Raw genomic sequence first — 18,453 nt, forward strand, 5'->3', positions numbered from 1 at the left:
TACAATCATGTCATCTGCAAACAGGGACAATTTGACTTCCTCTTTTCCTAATTGAATACCCTTTATTTCCTTCCCCTGTCTAATTGCCCTGGCCAGAACTTCCAACACTATGTTGAATAGGAGTGGTGAGAGAGGGCATCCCTGTCTTGTGCCAGTTTTCAAAGGGAATGCTTCCAGTTTTTGCCCATTCAGTATGATATTGGCTGTGGGTTTGTCATAGATAGCTCTTATTATTTTGAGGTACATCCCATCAATACCTAATTTATCAAGAGTTTTTAGCATGAAGGGCTGTTGAATTTTGTCAAAGGCCTTTTCTGCATCTATGGAGATAATCATGTGGTTTTTGTCTTTGGTTCTGTTTATATGCTGGATTACATTTATTGATTTGTGTATATTGACCCAGCCTTGCATCCCAGGGATGAAGCCCACTTGATCATGGTGGATAAGCTTTTTGATGTGCTGCTGGATTTGGTTTGCCAGTATTTTATTGAGGATTTTTGCATCAATGTTCATCAAGGATATTGGTCTAAAACTCTCTTTTTTGGTTGTATCTCTGCCCAGCTTTGGTATCAGGATGATGCTGGCCTCATAAAATGAGTTAGGAATGATTCCCTCTTTTTCTATTGATTGTAAAAGAACAGAAATTATAACAAACTATCTCTCAGACCACAGTGCAATCAAACTAGAACTCAGGATTCAGAAACTCACTCAAAACCACTCAACTACATGGAAACTGAACAACCTGCTCCTGAATGACTACTGGCTACATAATGAAATGAAGGCAGAAATAAAGACGTTCTTTGAAACCAACGAGAGCAAAGGCACAACATACCAGAATCTCTGGGACACATTCAAAGCAGAGTGTAGAAGGAAATTTATAGCACTAAATGCCCACAAGAGAAAGCAGGAAACATCCAAAATTGACACCCTAACATCACAATTAAAAGAACTAGAAAAGCAAGAGCAAACACATTCAAAAGCTAGCAGAAAGCAAGAAATAACTAAAATCAGAGCAGAACTGAAGGAAATAGAGACACAAAAAATCCTTCAAAAAATTAATCAATCCAGGAGCTGGTTTTTTGAAAGGATCAACAAAATTGATAGACCACTAGCAAGTCTAATAAAGAAAAAAAGAGAGAAGAATCAAATAGACGCAATAAAAAATGATAAAGAAGATATCATCACTGATCCCACAGAAATACAAACTACCATCAGAGAATACTACAAACACCTCTAAGCAAATAAACTAGAAAATCTAGAAGAAATGGATAAATTCCTGGACACATACACTCTCCCAAGACTAAACCAGGAAGAAGTTGAATCTCTGAATAGACCAATAACAGGATCTGAAATTGTGGCAATAATCAATAGCTTACCAACCAAAAAGAGTCCAGGACCAGATGGATTCACAGCCGAATTCTGCCAGAGGTACAAGGAGGAGCTGGTACCATTCCTTCTGAAACATACCCACAGAATTTTAATATCCTGATAGCCTCATCTTACTGCCTGACCCAGGAATTTTGATGACTTGGAGAGGTGTTATTGCCTTGTTTGTTTAATGTTTTCCTATTACAGATGTATGGAATAGACTCATTATTGGACAATTTACAAATCCTCTGACAATATACCTCTTGAAACTCTTCATCTCTTCATGCTCCTGATCAGACTAGCAAAATTCTCTGGATTTTTGTGTTGAGTTTTTGTGGGGCTTTTTTTTCTTGCTTTCCTGCCTTTCTCCTTCCCTCCTTTCTTCTTTCCTTTCTCCTCTCTATCTATTCTCTTGCCATGTGATGGTTAATACTGAGTGTGAACTTGATTGGATTGAAGGATTCACAGTATTGACCCTGGGTGTGTCTGTGAGGATGTTGCCAAAGGAGATTAACATTTGAGTCAGTGGGATGGGAAAGGTAAAACCCACCCATAATCTGGGTTGAAACTAATCAGCTGCCAGTGTGGCTAGAATATAAGCAGCAGAAAAATGTGAAAAGACTAGACTGGCCTAGCCTGCCAGCCTACATCTTTCTCCTGTTCTGGATGCCTCCTGCCCTAGAACACTGGACTCCAAGTTCTTCAGCTGGGGACTCGGACTGGTTCTCCTTGCTCCTCAGCTTGCAGATGGCCTGACAGCCTATTGTGGGACCTTGTGATCATGTGAGTTAATACTTAATAAATATATATATATATGTATATCTCCTATTAGTTCTGTCCCTCTAGAGAACCCTGACTAATACAGCCACTTCTTATTAAAAAAATGCCTCACACACAAGGCAATAAGATCTTACACTTCTATTCAATATGTGACTTTTGATACGGAGAAAAGTTTGTAAATATTGGTCAATATCTTCTTAACAGTGAACTCAAATTCTGACTCTATTATTTTATAAATAACTTGTTATACAACTTGTGGTCAGTTACTTCATGACTTTTAAACCACAGGTCCTTAAATGGGGACAAAAGTAATGCCATTTTCATGAGGTTGTTATGATAAATCTATGAAGCCCATATCACAGTGTCTGGAACATAATAAACACTCCAATATTATTTATTATGAATAATACTTCCCCAAATATGTACCTACATCCAAAGATGTGCTGGAAGCTCAATAGTATCTTTTAAAAGCATTGTTAAATATTCAGAAATTTTACTAGTTGGTTATTAACTGTTGATACTTGAAATTGACAATAGTGCAAGTACAAAGACCAGGTAAATTAGCAAATACTACAAATTTGGGCTTATGTTTTGAGAGATAGTTTACCAACCTATCATTGTTTATATACAATATATACATGGGACAAAAAATAATATTATAGTGTTTAATGTTACCAATATAGGTCACCATATATTAACCCAAAACATCTGGATATTAAGTACTGTATATAGGTTTCTTCCATTACAGTTGTAATGATGATAAAACAAGCTAAGCTGTGTCAAAGAACATTGGCAGCTCTAAAGTAAGTTGTGGCTAGGCTCACACCTGTAATCCTGGCATTCTGGGAGGCCGAGGTGGGAGAATTGCTTGAAGCTGGAAGTTCGTGACCAACTTGGGGAACATAGCAAGACCCCCCATCTCTACAAAAAAAAGTTGTAAGGTTATTTTCTGTTCTGTTATTAGTGACAATTCAAAAAGAAACATGATTACATAATCTGAAAGAAATCATTTGTTAAATATCTCCTTTCGTTAGAGTTCCAAAAATAACTTTGTGTTGTGACATTCCTAAGATTATATTGATTTTTTTGCCTACGTGTTTTATTTAGGAGACTGAGCAATTGAAAGAGAGACAAGATCCAGGCTCTTTGACTATCAACCACATGCTTTTTTCCTACCTCATTCTACCATTCCATGGTTGGGATTTTGGCAAAAGCTGCACCAACTAATTAGCACATCAATTGAGGCCTTTAATCTCTCTCATTCTCCTTATGTAAACTTTAGAATTTATCTTCAACAGTGTTCTCTTGCTTACACAAACAAAGAATAATATTCATTTCCTTGGGTAGTATGCATATATAATGATCTCTTTACTTGAAATGTCCTTTGCCTTGTCCCTTCCAGGCAAGCTTGCCTCATTCCTTCCCCTGCTAAACCTTCCTGATAGCTTAAAAACTGTCAGTACTGAATGTATTATTATATGCATTTCAATTATTTACATAACTACTCATAATTTTTTGGACACTGAAATATTTTGGAAGGAATATTGGGTAATATAACTGTGTAAGATCATTGTATATTCTCTTTAAAATTCTGCTAATATCTTACATTTTTATACTTTATTGCATAAGGATTCTAAGATAATTTGTCTTTTTGAGCAAGCATGTTGAATGGAATGAATCATACTTTCTGGGAACTGTTGCTCATATTTTACTAATCTGGAAAGTTACAAACTTAACACGAAATTAAACCACTCATTAAATCCTGTTAGGATTTACTCAGTTATAAACACACTAGTCAGTATTGGCATAATTCCCTTTTGGTAATCTCTAAGGTACAATGGATTCATGAAGAATCTTGCCATGGTGTCTGACAATGATGGGAAAGTCTGGATAGGTTTAGTCTTTACCATTCAGCTAATGGAGGACAGTGTAAATGAGGCCAATATCAGCAGCTTGTTTTTATGATCCAGTTAATTTTGAGCAATTTGCTAGGGAGGCAAGATCCCAGGCCCTCTGATTAGTATTCATTACATAGGTTATATAGAGAAAAATAATTAGACCCTTCAGTTAATTATAATACACTCTGCATTAGTCTGTTTCCACGCTACTGATAAAGACATACCCGAGACTGTAAAGAAAAAGAAAAAGTCAAATTTTAAAGATCCAAAATGATCTCCTTTGACTCCAAGTCTCACGTCCAGGTTACACTGATGCAAGAGGTGGGTTCCCATGGTCTTGGGAAGCTCTGCCCCTGTGGCTTTGCAGGGTACAGCCTCCTTCCTGGCTGCTTTCACAGGCTGGTATTGAATGTCTGAGGATTTTCCAAGTACACAGTGCAAGCTGCAGGTAGATTTACCACTCTGGGGTCTGGAGGACCATGGCCTTCTTCTCATAGCTCCAGTAGGTGGTACCCCAATAGGGACTCTGTGTGGGGGCTCCAACCCCACATTTCCACATTTCCTTTCTGCACTGTCCTAGCAGAGGTTCCCCATGAGGGCCCCACCCCTGCAGCAAACTTCTGCGTAGACATCAAGGTGTTTCCATACATCTTCTGAAATCTAGGCAGAGGTTCCCAAACCCTAATTCTTGACTTCTGTGCACCCACAGGCTCAGCACCACATGGAAGCTGCCAGGGCTTGGGGCTTGCACCCTCTGATGCTATGGCCCGAGCTTTACATTGGCCCTTTTCAGCCATGGCTGGAGTGGCTAAGATACAGGGCACCAAGTCCCTAGACTGAACACAGCATGGGGACTCTGGGCCCTGCCCACAAAACCATTTTAACCTCCTAGATCTCTGGGTCTGTGATGGGAGAGGCTGCTGCAAAGATCTCTGACATGCCCTGAAGACATTCCATTGTCTGAGGATTAACATTCAGTTCCTTGTTACTTATGCAAATCTCTGCAGCGAGCTTGAATTTCTCCTCAGAAAATGGGATTTCCTTTTCTATCTCATTGTCAGCCTGCAAATTTTCCGAACTTTTATGCTCTGCTTTCCTTTAAAACTGAATGCCTTTAACAGCACCCAAGTCACATTTTGAATGCTTTGCTGCTTAGAAATTACTTCTGCCAGATATCCTAAATCATCTTTCTCAAGTTCAAAGTTCCACAAATCTCTAGGGCAGGGACAAAATGCTTCCAGTCTCTTTGCTAAAACATAACAAGAGTCACCTTTGCTCCAGTTCTCAACAAGTTCCTCCTCTCCATCTCAGACCATGTTAGCCTGCATTTCATTGTCCATATCATTATCAGTATTTTTGTCAAAGCCATTCAACAAGTCTCTAGGAAGTTCCAAACTTTTCCACATTATCCTGTGTTCTTACGAACCTTCCAAACTGTTCCAACCTCTGCCTGTTACCCAGTTCTAAGATAGCTTCCACATTTTCGGGTATCTTTTCAGCAACACCCCACTCTACTGGTACCAATTTACTGAGTTAGTTCATTTTCACATTGCTGATAAAGACATACCCAACAGTGGGAAGAAAAAAAGAGGTTTAATTGGACTTACAGTTCCACATGGCTGGGGAGGCCCCAGAATCATGGCAGAAAGGTGAAAGGTGCTTCTTTCATGGTGACGGTAAGAGAAAATGAGGAAGATGCAAAAGCAGAAACCCTTGATAAAACTATCAGATCTCATGAGACTTATTCACACCATGAGAACAGTATGGGGGAAACCGCCCCCATGATTCAAATTATTTCCCACCAGGTCCTTCCCACCACACATGGGAATTATGGGAGTACAATTCAAGGTGAGATTTGGGTGGGGACACAAAGCCAGACAATGTCACACTCATTCTTCTTGTTGATTACCAGTAACATCCTCCCATATCACCTGTATTCTTGCTAGTAGTTACATTTATTTCAATCAATCAACAGTCACTTATGGGGAAGAAATGGCCACTTGTGTCACTCCCATATCCCTGGGCCCTTTGACATGGATTCTTATGCCTTCGTGGGTTGGTGTCTCCTGGATCTGTGGGTAATGGATAGTTGTCCATTCCATATCCATAGTCTCAAATCCCAGGTCCGTGATCTTTTCCTAACAGTCTCTCAAGGATTCTGACTCACTTCATCCTTTATCTTTTTATTGGACAACTGCGCTATGATTAGCAATGTCCGACTGAGTCCCCTAGAAGTCCTCTTTAAAGCATACACCTCTTTTTTTGTTCCTCTGAACTCACCAAGGAAACAAATTCCAGTAAAATACAGCAGAATGAAAAGTACTCAGTGTTTGAGAGGTCCAGGTTTTCCACAGTTCTGCTTAAAACCAGAGACAGAGCACTCTGATAATCGTGATTTTCATTGAATTCCTACACTTCAAGGTGGTGCTTTCTCTAGAAATTGCAAAACATAATCCATATTTTTCTCCTATCTGTGACTAAACTCAGGGCCTCAAAGCAATGTTAAATTTGTTTTATTTATATTTTTTATTGTTCTTTTAACATCTAGAATATAAACAAGCTCCTTGAGGAAAGAAATCATCTATTTTGTTCATACTCTATGCCTAGTGTCTAGAATAAAGCCTGTACTTAAGGCTTTAATAACTAAATTAAAGCCTATTTAATAATAGGCTATTATTACCTATTTGAGTACCTATGTAATAGGTACTCAAGAAAATATTTTGAGTGAATGGATGAAAGAATCTCATAAAGCATATGCATAAAATAATCACAGCTGATGTCTAGTGAATGTTCAGTTCACGTGAGATATTGTTATCTATGCTTCATGTGTTGGACTGTGTGTGCTATTTAATCCTCAAAACAACAGTGAAAGATAGGTACTGCTATTATTCCCATATTACAGAAGAGACCACTGAGTCACAAAGAAACTTTCTAGACACGTGGCCATAAACCTAGTTAGCTGCACAGCCAGAATATAAACCCATGTTAGCTTGCTACTGAGCCTGTTTTCTTACTATTTAGAACAATTGTAAGTCCTAAAGAATGCAAAACATGCAAACATGCAAAAAATTCACGCATCTATACAAATGTATTTTCATAATCAATGATCATTGTGAACAGACAAAAATATTTTAAAGGTCAACATTTTAATAAACATAAGAAAAGCAGTCATGTTATATCTAACATTAAATTCATTTGCTAAGGTAAGCAAAAACAAAGATACAACACAAACATCTGGGCATTAAGATAGTCAAGTATACAGAAACACAATTGCAATGATTTTAGAGGGGAAAATATTATGTTTATTTTTATGAGAGAAAGAATTGAATCTAGTATTAAACGTCACATGTGAAAATATATAAAACATTGGAATTAGGAGACAGACAACATTTTCATAAGTATAAAAAGTAGTAAGTTACCCATTAATGATAGTCAATGGCAAATTAATTCTAGAGTGTTGAGTTCATTTATGTAACTTGCAATTTTGATAAAGTCAAAATTCAAATGAAATATCTGTGCAAATAAATAATGTGAGATAAGATGACAAAATAAGGAAAACAAAAGGAAAGCTATAATATGAGTAATTTTGTATTATTGGAGAGAAAAACATATAAACCAGGACTAACCAAAAATATAAATGAAGAAGATATCATGATCCCAATAACTATTAATAAAAGATGTAAGAAATAGTCATATCCCTGGATGAGCTTATTTTTAAAAAGGAACTATATATAGGTAAATCTTGAAATAGTATTTGGACCACAAAGAAAGCCAGAAGAGAAGAGAACAAATACAGATTATCTGTGAAAGAACACAAATCAGGTTTACTTCTACGTTCTTTACTGCATCAGTAAATAGGAGATGTACATGGAAAGAAATCTCTAATTTTGAAGGAAAAAAACTACAAATCAAGACTATTATATAAAAGCAAGCTACATTTCACATCTAAATCAATAGAATGACTCTTCTAGATGATGAAGCATTAAAATTATATTTAGTACTTATACCATTCTTAAAAAAATAAACCAATATGTGCATAGAATAGAAGTAATATTATGAGCTCCAGAATGGAGAATTCATGAATTAGAGGACTTAAGACAAGCGCTGAAAATTGCAAGTGTGTGTCTGTATATACACACATAGATTTACATGTGTATTTTATACACACCCACACACACACAAACAATTGTTCTCAATCTGGTTCTTTAATATAAATTCCAAAATAAATCTTGGATGAAAGATATGTAAAACATAACACAAATTTTATAAGAAATAAAAAAATTCAAGTGTATCAAAAAGCATTGGAGTATGTGTAAAGGGAGGAAAGAAAAGTGTTGAAGGAAAAACAAAAGCAAATATAAACTACTTGTGTTAAAGAGATGTGATAGGAAGGAGATCATCTTATTCTTGACATCAACATTTAGAGAAACATAAATTAAACCAGACATGGTGGTATCTGATGCAAGAATAAGAAGGCAGATCAATAAAACAGGATCAAAAATTTTAAAACTACCAGAGAAGATAATAAACTGAGCTTATGATAAAGGTGACATTTTATATCAGATGGAGAAAATGATGGATGTTTTAATGGATGCTTTGGGGACAAATGGCTATCCATTTAGAGAGAAAAGTAACATTAGACTCATATTGCACATCATACATAATAGTAAGTGCCAAATAAATTAAAGCTTTAAATGTAAAAAATGCAACCATTTCTGGAAGAAAATGTTATTGAAAAGACATCTAATCTTGGCACAGTAGAGCATGTCTAAGCATGATAGCAGGGCATGAAAACAAAACAAAACAAAGGAGCTAAATGCAACAGTGCTAGACACAAACTTAAAACATTTGCAAGATGTATGACAAAGATTATAAGTCTCAAAATTTATGTTCTTACAATTTAGTAAACATATACAAATTGACCAATGGAAAAAATTTTTCAGAAAATTTACAAAAATAGGTATATAAAAGTCAAATAAACCTAGGGAAATGTTTTTAATCTCATAACCGGTAAAAAAGTAGAATGTCTTTTGAACGTGGATTATAAGGATCATCATATATAATACCTCAATTTACAGTTTTTAGGGATTTTTTTTTTCTCTAGACTATAACTTCCTCCAATTATTTCTAAAGTTTCATAAAATCTATTACCCCAAAGGGACTTGTAATCACGGTGCTATGGTGTTAGGGGAAAATAAGGATTCTTGAAGTTAGTTTTTATCAGACATTGACTTGGCAATATTAAAAGAAGCCAGCAAATCCAGGTGTCTAGAATGTGAACCGCCACGAAGTGAAATGTGTTAGTGAGTTTTAATGAATTAAATTATTAAATTATTTAAATTATTTATTATTTAAATTATTTAATTATTAAATTATTTATTATTTAAATTATTTAATTATTAAATTATTTTAGCAAATTTAATTATTAAACCACCTTTTTCTCAAAATGAAAGTTGGGCCTTTAAAGGGAAGTACATTTTTTGTCCTATTTTAAGCTCTATCCAGACCTCAGAAATATAATTACAGAATAAAAAATATAAGAAATGAGAACAGAGAGAAAACTCCACTCACATTCAACCCACTATCACTGCATTGCCTATATGGTACCCACTAGCCACAAGGAACTCTTCCAGTTTAAATTTATATTAATTTTTAATTTCTCTGTTATGATAGCATATTTCAAATGCTTGATGGAGTTCAGGACACACTTCCCCAAAATAAGGCATCTTGATATTGAGAAAACAGCAGAAGCAGGAAGGTCATTCTCATCTTTCTTTAACTGTTTTCCTCTGAAGCAGGTCAGAAAACACTCATTTAAGATGTGCCCTTCCTACACCCAGAGGATAGAAACATTCATATCCTTAAAGACACAGGGACACAGAGAAGAATATGAACAAACAGGCCTTGCTAATTCCCCCCAGTTTTTTATCATTAGATCAGACCTCATTTGTCCAATCATACTTCTCCATGACTATGCAATGATTCATCAAACCCGATCATAAAAATACCGTTTACCTGTTTCTTTGGGTTTTCATGTCCTTATGAAAGCTTCCGTGACATGCAAAACTTATTTTAAATAAGTTTGCATGCCTTTCCCTTGTTAATCTGTCTTTTGTTATAGGGTCCTCCGTACATGATCCAAGTGATGGATGAGGAAAAGAAATATTTCCTCCCCTATATATTCAGTAAACATACATGGCTACCATATTAAACAATACACATAGAGGACATTTTTATCATTGCAGAATGTTCTCTTGGCCAGCACTGCTCTATATAATACCTTTTTGTAGTCTCAGGTCCAGGTAACCTTAACCAGTCCAACATAAGGCTGCAGTGAACCCTGCACATATGTCTGTCATCTATTGAACCTATTTGTTCACATGTCTGTCTTCCTCACTAGATTCTAAGCTCCTTGCAGGTAAGGGACATGACTAATTCATCATTATGAATCTGTCACAGGACCTACCTCTTGAAAGCTGTGTAATAAGTGTTGATATAGAGAAATATTTGAAGGAAGACTGTATTATGAAATATCCTTAAGAGGGAATAAGAAAGGAGTAAATTAGTGCATCTTTTGTTGTTTCATCATCCTCTTAATCTCTTGTTTCTAAGGGAGGAGACCACCCCTCATATTGTCTTACGCCCAATTTCTGCCTCCAAAGAAAGAAGAAGTAAAAACTAAAAGGCAGAAATGAAATCCATAGGCAGACAGCCAGGTGCCGTGCCCTGGGCCTGGCAGTTAAAGACTGACCCCTGACCTAACTGGGTATGTTATCTATGGATTCCAGACATTGTATAGAAAAGCATTGTAAAAATCCCTGTCCTGTTCTGTTCTGTTCTGATTACCAGTGCATGCAGCCCCCAGTCACGTACCCCCTGCTTGCTCAATCGATCACGACTCTCTCACGTGGACCCCCTTAGAGTTGTGAGCCCTTAAAAGGGACAGGAATTGCTCACGTGGGGAGCTCGGCTCTTGAGACAAGAGTCTTGCTGATGCTCCCGGCCGAATAAACCCCTTCCTTCTTTAACTCGGTGTCTGAGGGGGTTTGTCTGTGGCTCTTCCTGCTACATTTCTACCAGTTCAAAGAGTATCAGTTGATTTTGAAACACCTCTAACATGGGAAAATAATCAATGTCTTTAAAAATATGTAAAAAAAAAAAGAAAAAATGAAAATTTTAAAAATTTTAAAAAACTTTAAGAACATTCCTGCATTTCACTTCAATCCTCCATTCAAATTCAAAGCAGGAGAAGGACATTTCCTCTGCCTGTAGTACTTCTAATTTCTACATTATGATAGAAGCCCCAATCTTTGTGTCCCATGCAAAATAAGGGTAAAAAAGGCATGAGATGCATGATTACATATCAATTATTCTTTATGATCTAGATGATCAAATACCATCTGGCAATTTGGAAAAAATTCAACCACAGTTTCAAAAGTTGAATGCCAGAGTCAAATAAACTCTTACCCACTCATCAGTGTGCTCAGTCCCTCTGAGGTATTCCACTTAACCTGTGAAATGCCAGGTTTGAAAAAGGAAGTAAAGTTGACTTTGAGTCACTGACCTACTAGAAAATCATTTTCACCCATGTGTTAAATTTTGTCCTTGTGAGGACTAAAAACACTCAAAGGCAGGGACCCAGTTTCACAAGTAAAACAAAGAAATGATAATATGAGTTAAATGCAAATGACAACTGAATTCATTGTGATAACTGCCTGCTGCTCTTAATTAAAATGATGCTCAAAATTGTAAAAAGAACCACCTTAATGGCAACTGATAATAAAAACGGAGTCCCAGGAAATCTAAGGACATGTCTTAAGCCATCTGGCTACATCTCATGTTTTCTTTTTAAAAAATTATGCAAACTTTCCCTAAATTTCATATGCGTATCTGCTGTTTTATTATCAAAGTAATGTTTTAAATTATTTACCAACAGGACAAAAAAATGGCTTACTTGTTTTGGTTAATGTAATAAAAACATTGCATGCAGTCTTTTCAATTTTTGGAAATTGTACTGAATTGAAGAAAGCTGACACTCTACATCAGATTTAACATGCAGACAAGTTACCTGTTTTTACATCATTACATATTTTGAGAACTCAGATGCATGCAAATATGTGGGTTTAAATAACGTCATTTTAAACACTGTTTACAAGCCAAAGCAGAGTAATTACTAAGGAAACATGTTCAAAATTGCTGCTATAGAAATGTAAAATGAGAAAATGCTTTTATGTTACTGTTAATGGAAATACCCGTGTTTGTCTTACCTTCTTTAGAGGTCAAATTGCTTGTGTCATATGATGAGCTAAAAGGATCTCTGATCCACTTTTGTCTGTGTTTTTGTAACACTATTTGAACTACAAGGGAAATATAAAAACACACAGACACATGGACTTCAAAAAGTTTATGGACAGAGCTAATTAAAAGATAAAAATAGAAAATATAAATTTTATTTCTCAACATAAGCTCTATCAAGTTCAAGACACTTTTGTAAGTGATAATACTAGCTATTTAGTCCATCCTTAAAAAACTGAGGGTACTGGAAAATTAACCATGCCAGTGCAGTCTTTTCTACATTATTAACAGATAAAAAATGGGTGTCCTTTACAGATTTTTTTAAGATTATGAAACAAAAAGAAGTCAGAAGAAGCCAAATCAGCACTGTGAGGTAGATGCCTAATGATTTCCCACTGAAATTCCCATAAAATCACCTTTGTTGCAGGAGCATTGTCATGGTGGAGAAAACCTCTCTGGTGAAGCTTTCCCAGGCATTTTTCTGCTGAAGTTTTAGCTAACTTTCTTAAAACACTCTCATAATAAGCAGATATTATTGTTCTGTGGCCTTCAAGAAAGCCAACAAGCAAGATGCCTTGAACATCCCCATAAATTGTTGCTATGACCTTTGCTGTTGATTGGTCTGTTTTTTTTCTCGGACTGAATCACTTCTACCTCTTGGTAGCCATTGCTTTGATGGTGATTTGTGTTCAAGATCTTACTGGTAAAGTCATGTGTCATCTCTTGGTACAATATTTTGAAAAAAAGCTTTAAGATCTTGATCCTATTTGTTTAAAATTTCCTCTGAAAGCTCTACTTTTGTCTGTAGTTTGTCTGGGTGCAATGGTTTTGGTACCCATTGAGTGAAAAGTTTGCTCAACTTTAATTTTTCCAGCAAAATTGTGTAGTTAGACCAATAGATTTATATAGTCAGGATTTCGTCATGTAATTTATTAACTATTACAGAAACACAAATAAGAATATCAAGTATTTCTCTGGCTCTTGACAGAAAAAAATCAGTTGACTTAACCCTTTGCTGTTAAAAGAGTTGGCATTTCCTGTTCTGGGTGCTACTGCCAAACGTTCTGGTATTTGGAGTCGCGATGCACAACTTCAACCACCGACTTATCAATGCAGCCGCCTGTGTCTTGCAATTGACCTTTACCTTAAGCACTGAGCCCACCCAGGTTTAGTTCAGCCATTTCAAGCAGTATATTTAACATCAGTAGTTCTGCTTTACTAAAATGCAACAGAGGTACTGTTCTGTCCCTTCCATTTATAGTTCTCTGAGAGAGTTCTATTTTTTGGTTTTGCTTTGTGTTTTCTTTTGCATTTTCTATCTTGTATTTATCTCTGAACATGTTATGTACTTTTTTTTAAAGAAAAGGAATTCTTTTGTGTATATATAGATACTTGCATGATACACTGTAGTCAACGTTCTGTTCCTCAAAAGGTCTTGCTGCTGTCAGGTGTTACGCAGTCCATCCACCATAACTGTATGAAACACATTTCATATGTAAATAAACGTGGGACATTTGGCCCTTGTGAAAAAAAAAAATTGTGAACCAGTAGTTATGTTTATGGTGTTGGCTATTGTTTCTGCTGTTAGTCTTTGGTCCTCTTCAATTAGGGCATGAACCGTATACAGTTTTTTTTTTTCTTGCAAATTGATGCGGATGGTCTGCTCTTAAGGGCTTAATCTTCAACATTGTCTCCTCCTTTCTTAAAATGAGTTATCCATTTGGAAATTGCTGATTTCTTTGGGGCATTGTTCTCATAAATGTTTTGTAAAGAATCAGTGATTTCACCATTCTTCCAACCAAACTTCACCGTAAGTTTGGTGTTTGTTCTTGCTTTGATTTTAGCAGAATTCATGTTGCTCTGATGAGGGCTGTTTTCAAACTTGTGTCTCAGCCTTCTTAGTGCTTCAAAATGGGTCCTGTTTAGACATAACAAGTTATGACAACTTTATTTTGATCCAAAACATTGAAAACTATGGACACTTTTGTTATAATACACATTTTCCATGAACTTTCTGACAACCTCCCGTGTGTGTGTGTGTGTGTGTGTGTGTGTACAAAAAACCTTAGCGATCTACAAAAGAACACAAATGAGGTTAGTTTGTGTTTACTGTAATGAATAAAATGTTTACTGTCTTGAGGAGAAAAAACTGAGAATAAATGTTATTGATGATTATGCCCTTTGTATTTCCACCAGTGTCATAAATTTCAACCCTGGTTAATGGGTTGAATTTCAGATGATTAACAGTCACTAAGAACAAGTCTCTCTAATTCTAAAATTTCATTTTTAGTTTGTAGAGCAGTGTCTGGCACGTAATAGGTCTCAATAAATGTTTTAAATATGTCAATAATAGAAATTCTAATATGTGCAATAAAATATGCAAAGTTTATGCTTTAAATAAATTCCTGTTTTTGGCCTCAAATTATATCTACGAATGTTAAAGAAAAAACAGGCCAGACAATAGTTAAGGCAGTAAAAACAGATTTTTTTTTCAGTACTATTGCAATAAGGGAAAAAAATACCTCAGCATAGAACTGAGCTTGATTTGTAATAGAACAAAGAAAAGTGGGGATTTAAAGCCCATGAGTAGAATGGGGGTCAGTGGATGAAAAATTATTAAGAGGAAATATCAAGAGTAAGGGGTGATTTTGACTGCACTTACTTGACAGGATTCTTGCTGAAGTTGGGGATTGCAAAAATGAACACAGAAGCCCAGAGGTCAAAACCTAGTTGGAAGAAGGTTCAAAAGAGCCTGAATAATGTTTGATCAAGCAGGGAGTCTTTGTCACTAAATAAACCAACATTGGGAACAATGTATTGCTGTAATGATGTATTGACTCTACCTTGGTTTATACCAACTGTGATGCATTTCATTTGTCCTGGATGGACAGTAACAATTCATTCATGTGTTCAAGGCTTTCATTTCTACCTTCCGCCAGCCATAACATTTACATGGATTTGGCACAAGCTTGCAATATCTTTCCAATCCCATTACACTGTGGCCTAAATAGATGTCTGTTCACAATTTATTCATCCCATTAATCATACTTTAAAAGAAAGAGCAAATTCTTTGTGTGATGAATAATCGGAATTGAGCTATCGTTCCTACAATTGGGCTTGTCAAGGGTAGGGGCTATCTGTGCACACCTTTTCTATCTTATTCTTCATAACATAATATTTTGCACCCTACCCCTCTAAAAAACACATGCTTTTTAATAATTTGTTTATCTTAAGCTCTTTGGAAATTACAATAGAGAATTATCTTAACATGACTATCATGAACTACATGTTTGTGCTCCCTCCTTCAAATTCATATGTCAAAGCCCTAATCCCTATTGTGATGGTATTTGGAGATGGGGCCTTTAGGAAGTAATTAGGTTAGAAGGGTGGAGCCCTTATAATGGGATTCATTACCTTATAACATAAGAACATGAGACATTTTGCTTTTCCCTCTACTCCCTGTCATCTCTGCAATAAAGAAAATAGCTGTCTGCAAACCATGAAAAGAGCCCTAACCAAGAACAGAATCTGCCCGTACTTTAATCTTGGACTTCCCGGTTCCAAGAACTGTAAGAAATTGTTGATACCATCCAGTCTATGGTAATTTGTTATAACAGCCGGAGCAGATTAAGACAATAAGTTACTCAACCAGTTGTTTAAGTTGTTCTTTTCAGTTTAATTTTTCTAAAAAAAAGTTGGTCTTTTTCTTTCTCTTGAATCAAGGCATCTTTTACTCTGCACAGCCCAGGAATGTATCAAGTGTCTACATCTGACTCCATAAAGCAAGTCTGAAAAGAAACTTGAGGGAAACTTTTAATACTATTTATTTTGTTTTCTTATGCTATTCTTCAACCATACTTTTATTGAAAAGTTATAAAAATTTCACTGATTTCATTAAATTTTATGGCTGCTTTTAAAATATTATGTAAGAATCATGGTCCTTGCATTACTGTTCAGGAAATTTTTTTTAAAACACACACTTTATTGCATTGTTATTAAAATACACACACATGCACACACACACATTTTAAGCAAGCATGTATTTACTTCATAAGACAAGGGTAGTGACTACTTTTGCTGCTAACTGCCAATTTACTATTTCGTTAAGTACCATCATCTTCTTTACTACCTAGGCAACTGTGAAGAGGTAAAGAAAAAAAATCCTGCCTACTACAAAACTACATGATTTTAGTTTGTTCTGTGTTTCTTCATTATGTTGTATGTTTTCAATGGAATAGAAATCTTATGCTTCAAAATTTCTTTATATAACTTCTGTTATGGTCTAATTAAATGTAATTTTAAAATTTCTAATGTAAAAAGCATAGATTTTATTTAATATCTCCCCTCTGAGAGGTTCTCCCTGAGAGAAAAAACATGAATTTGCCAAAGATATTTGATGTATAAAGCTGACCGGGCTGGTTTCAAACTCCTAACCTCAAGCGATTCCCCCACTACAGCCTCTCCAAGTGTTGGGATTACAGGCATGAGCCACCATGCCCGGCCTGATGTATGAAGTTTTAATGACATTTCAAGCACGAAGACCTAGTGGGGGATATAAAGCTCTGTGCTTCGAGAGAGTGATTCTCCTCCCTCCAGGAATGGTATGTGGGAAATGATATGTGGAAAGCCTGAAGGTTCCTGAGGAGTACTAGATCAGCCATAACTACCTACACAAAGAACAACAGTTCTTTCAGTGGGTTCCAGGGACTCAAATAGTAGTAGATGGCACTGTGCGGTGTGTCTTAATTGCATCAAGTTACCTAAGAAAAATGGTCAGGGAGTCCTCTCTTTGATGGCCCTAAAAGAATGATGATATTGGTATGTTAAAGCATGGAAAGGTCTTCAACAGCCAGGCTGCAGATCCCTAAGAATTCACCAGTTAATTCACACCATACCACTACAGACCTGTCACAACTTTAAGTCTAACGTAGTGTCTGTGCTACATTCAAATACCACACCGTAGCTCTTTGTCTATTGCTGTTACAACACTTCCCATCAATTAGTAATTGCAAACAACTGTTTTATTTGCTAATGATTAGGCACTCTGGGCTCAGCTGGGTAGTTATGGTGTTCTCGCCATTTGTCATCCTTATAGCTATACTCAGCTATTGCGTCAGCTGAGAACTGGTCACAGCTGAGATTTGGGGGCAGTTGGGCTTTTCTTTCTCTTGGTGTACTCTCTGAGCTTGTCTCACATTAACTGATCTCTCTAGCAATGTAGAAGGACTTTATATTTGGAGGATGCCATATATAAATGCCAAGAGTATGAAAGAGGAAACTGCCAGGCATTGTTAAGGTTAGCTCTGGAAATGGTACAACATCACTTCTGTGATATTCCTTTTTTTAAAAAAATTCAAAACAGGATCTTGCTCTGTTGCCCAGGCTGGAGCGCAGGGGTATAATCATTGCTCACCATATCCTAGAACTCCTAGCCTCAAGCAATCCTCCTGCCTCAGCCTCCCAAATTGCTGGGATTACGGGCATGATCAACTGCACCCAGCCTGTGATATTCTTTAAGTTAAAGCAGATCCTAAGCCCACCTTAATTCAAGGAGAGTTGATGACTCAAGAGGATGTATGCCAGAAAGTGTCACTTCTTATGAGCCAGTAACAGTCTGTCATAGAAACAAAATCCCATCAGGTATCATGCAATGGTAAACCTTCATTGGAATATAGTAATTGCTGTCTGCTAAAATAAACATTTTTTTCTAGGGAGACTCCTACCAATGAAAATTTCAGTTGAATATGTATCTGTAAGAATAAACTTTGAAAATAAAAATAAGAATTGACACTAAAATTATACAAACTTGCCAAAAAATAAGATGTTTTTATTATTAAAAACTCCTATGCAGAAAGTGATTGCCTGTTTAATTTAACTTTTTTTTTTTTTATTTTAAGTAGCTCCAGGAGGTTGTCAAAGAAATTTCTTGAAACCAATTTAATTGTCATTTAAGTGAAACTGGGGGAAAAAAAAGTTCATAAGTCAACAAATTCGTTTTTCTAAAAACAACCATGCTGGCTGCCACCAGGGACTAGGAATTTTAATTGCAAATCTCTTGCCTTGGCTGACTAGCACTAATGGAGCTAGCTAGTGACATTAATGTGTTCTTACT

This window comes from Gorilla gorilla, chromosome 13, assembly GCF_029281585.2.
Source record: "Gorilla gorilla gorilla isolate KB3781 chromosome 13, NHGRI_mGorGor1-v2.1_pri, whole genome shotgun sequence".
NCBI lineage: Eukaryota > Metazoa > Chordata > Mammalia > Primates > Hominidae > Gorilla > Gorilla gorilla.